A 4,503-nucleotide genomic window follows, 5' to 3' on the forward strand; every position below is an offset into this window, starting at 1 on the left:
TTCAACTAGCATGTTGAGAAGCACGAACACCCTCTGTCAGATGAATCCCATGTAGTTCAGCTTGTAACTGGGCATCGTGTCATAGAGCTAAAACCACACAGGTCATTTCAAACTAACGATGAGAAGGGTAATAGGGGATAGGACGAATCTTCAAATAGGCAACATAAGTCCTCAAAACATCGTCATTCTAGATCCTACAAAGTTCTTAGAGAGGAAATTAAATAACTTTGCAAAGATTTGGTGAACTTGACTACCATGGTCCGTCAAATGGGTGATATCTTTACTATCCAACATCATTTGATGGACCAACAGCGGAATGAAATAAAGCTTCTAGTCCAACGTCTAAATGTGATATGTATTTCTATATCCTTACAATCATTGAAGATCTAAAAAAACGATTGTTTAGACAACATTAAACGTTTTTTTAAATAAACAAAAACAATCATTTAGAAAATTCTATATAATCGTTTAGATAAACACAAACGACCGTTCAGATAATCTTAATTGATCGTTTAGATAATCATAAATGACCGTTTGAAAAAATCCTACACGATCATTTAACTAATCTTAAACGATCTCTGAGATAATCATGTACGATTAGTTAATTCATTGTATATTTTGTGTGATTTGTTTAGGATAATAATGAAGGGACGCATCATGACGAAAGAGACAATAATGAAAGGACTCCTCATGATGATGGTAATAATAATAAGAATGAAAGAATCCCCAATGATGAGCCGTCCAAATCTCAAGTTATCAGTGAGCACTGTGTGGTTGTTAAACACAAGATGACTGAAGAAGTAATAGTCGATGAAATACATGAATCTCCATACAACCCCCAATCTTAGGAGCCACTTTGATTTGAATTCAACCAAGGTTGTGTAGAGTGCAACTCAAAAGGAGGCCACTAAAATCAAGGTAAGGTCGTTGTATGAATTAATTATCTTAACATTGTCCTATCACTGGTTTATAATTTAAATGTAGGAGAAAAACGATTTCCCCAAGCGTCGAAAAAGGAAAACCAACCAAGTTTTCACCTGAGGATGTGAAAAGAGGGAAAAAGTCACATATGGTTGGTAACAAAGAGGGAGAATCCCAAGAAGCTCATCACCTTCAAATGATCCTCATCCTTTAAGTGATTTTCATTCACCTCCTTTAAGTGATCCTCAACTACCTTCTGTAATTGATCCCCGAACTCCTTAAAAAACGATTCAACCTTAATCACCTTCAAAATCTTCTTAAGAAGCTTAACCCCCTGTAAAGGAACCTTGACCACAAGCACCTACAGTGGAATTGAAACCAGCTACATTATTTTCAATTCCAACCCCTTGGTCCCTGTACATGACTTTCCCATGAGGATCGTTAGTTCCTACGACCCATTGTTCCCAATCCAGGATGTTATGTGGAATGCATACAAAAAATGGAAAAGCCATCCAAAAACTAAAAATGAGGAGCGAATGGTGGTATATTCATTTTGGACTAAGTAGTTCTTCAAAATACATGAACAGAACACATGGGTGATTGAGAATGTGACTATTTCTAATATTATTTATAGAATTGTATAGTAATTCCTTAACGATCACTTAGAAAAAATTTATACGATTGTTTAGAAAATTTTAAACAATCACTCAGAGTAGTCTTGGCAATCGTATAGAAATTACCAAACAATCATTTAAAAAACCTAATCGATCGTATAGAAATTCCCCCAACTATCGTTTAGAAAATTCTAAGCAATCGTTTTTTAAATTACTAAGTGTTCACATAGAAATTACCAAATGATCGTTTAAAAAAAAACCTAAGCGGTCGTTTAGAAAATTTTAAGTGAATATATTGTTCGTATATAAATTACCTAACTATCGATTAAATCTAAGTGATTTGGTATGTATTAAATTCTGATTATGGATCAGAATATGGATCTTCTATTGATGCACGTGCATCATAAGTGGTAGTCAAAACCTGACATGTGCAAATATCAATTCAACGTAGTTGATTCGAGCTTCACGATATGCAAAATTTCACATCGTTGTTGAAATTACTCTTCATTAGACTTTATATTTACATATTGCTTTTCCCCAAGATGCAATTATGTAGCCAGAAGGAATTGCTTCTAGGATCCGGCCAGAAGATGTAGAAATGGACAATGAAAAAGTGGTAGACTGGTTGGATTATGAAGCACTTATGAGGTTTTGGGCAAACTCTCTTTACTTTATTGACTATATGCTTGGACAACATGAAAAATACAAGCTAGCATGAACCAAAGTTGACTTCATATTTTGGACAACCAACATCAAACAACACTGGCTCATGCTTGCCATCAATCTAGAAACGTGTACTATTTATGTATTTGACTCCATGTCAAACTACATCGGTAGCAACATAATTTATGGTTATCTTCAGCTGGTGGCCAAATCAATACCTTCAATATTGATTTCTGTCAGATATGATAAACAACATAGGAAATTCAAGTACAGGTCGTAAGAAGTGAAGAGATCGAAGGTGACACTCCAACGAGGCAAGTCTCTTATTGTGACATTTTTGTGCTAAGTTTGTATAATATATTGTAACTAGTATGTGTAGGAATAGCTTAGAACAGAACAATATATTGTTTAGGAATAATACGTTGCCTAGTTGTAGGCTAATCAATATTTATGGTAATTTGTACTGGAATTTCTTGAATTAAAATTGCACTGTATATTTATGTTCAATTGAATAATATTAAAAACAATACAATCAAACATTAGAAAAACATAAATAAACGATCTCCCACAAATGAGTAAACGATTATCCATAAATAAGTAAAAGATCACCCATAAATAAGTAAACGATCGCCCATAAATAAGTAAATGATCATCCATAAATAACTAAATGATCGCCCACAAATAAGTAAATGATCGCCCATAAATAACTAAATAATCGTCCACAAATAAGTATACAATCGCTCCAAAATAAGTAAACGATTACCCATAAATAACTAAACAATCACCCATAAATTACATATCATTGTGCCTAGATGGGTCAATGTCAGGTGTTAATAATGTACGTCTGCACGTTTTCTTGTTGTGACTTCTCTGACCACATTGTGTACACTTGTAGATTTGTCGTGGCTCCTCCCTAGTAAAAGGTATCTTAACGGTTTGACATTGACCGACATTTTTTACCTTTCATGGTGGTAGAATTTGTTTATAATTTCAACATGTCGAATTCATCTAAATCACTCGCTTCTGATAAATGTAACGGTCTTAATCTTTCAACATCAAATATAAATGCAATACTAGTAGATGGTGATTTAAAATTTGTTTTGACAAAGGAATGTCCTCTATCTTTAAGCTCACCTGCAAACCAAAAAGTTTTTAATGTTATAGATGAGGAAACAAAAGAAGCACAACAAAGTAAATATGATTTACTTGTAAATGAGACATGTTTAGTAGAAAATGATAAATTAACCTGGATATCAGATTCAGCAGCCGCTAATCATAGTTGTGCTTTTTCTTGGGATACAAGTTCCTAGAGGCAGAAGGCGAAACAACCATTAAGGTAGGGATCGGGGAGGTCATCTCAGCTAAAACAGCGGGAGATATGAAGTTATTTGTTGAAGATAGATTCATTTTACTTGAAAATGTTTATTACATTCCTTCTATGAGGAGGAATTTAATATCTATCTCATGTTTGCTAGAACAAAATTATAAAGTCCCTTTTGAAGATAATGAAGTGTTCATTTTCTCAAAAGGTATTAAAGTATGTACTGCAAAACTGGACAATAGCTTATATGTGTTAAAACCAACTGAGGTAAAAGTTGTTCTAAACATAGAGATGTTTAAAACAACTAAAACTCAAAACAAGAAACGGAAAATTTCTCCTAATGCCTATTTTTGGCACTTAAGACTGACTCACATTAATCTCAATAGGATTGAGAGATTGGTCAAGAGCAGACTTCTAAATCGGTTAGAAGATAGCTCTTTACCACCTTGTGAATCTTGTCTTGAAAGTAAAATGACCAAAAAATCTGTTACAGGAAAAGGTCTTAGAGCCAAAGAACCCTTATAGTTAATACATTCAGACCACTGTAGTCTGATGAATGTTAAAACAAGAGTAGGGTATGAATATTTCATCAGCTTTATCGATGGTTATTCTAGATATGGCAACATTTGCCTAATGCATCATAAGTCAGAAACCCTTGAAAAGTTCAAGGAATATAAGGCAAAGGCTGAGAAATAATTAGGTAAAAAGATTAAAACATTTCGATCAAATCGAGATGGTGAGTATATGAACTTAAAACTCTAGGACTATTTGATAGAACACGAAATTTAGTCTCAATTCACAACACCTGGTACACCCCAACATAATGGTGTAGCAGAAAGGATAAATAGAACCTTGTTAGACATGGTTTGTTCAACGATGAGTGATGCCAAGTTATCTCAGTCCTTTTGGGGACATGCAGTGCAGGTTGCAGTGTATATTTTGAACATGGTTCCCTAAAAAAGTGTTTCAGAAATACCTTACGAG

This window comes from Benincasa hispida, chromosome 11 (genome assembly GCF_027475165.1).
Source record: "Benincasa hispida cultivar pf3 chromosome 11, pf3_genome.v1.1, whole genome shotgun sequence".
NCBI classification, from domain to species: Eukaryota; Viridiplantae; Streptophyta; class Magnoliopsida; order Cucurbitales; family Cucurbitaceae; genus Benincasa; species Benincasa hispida.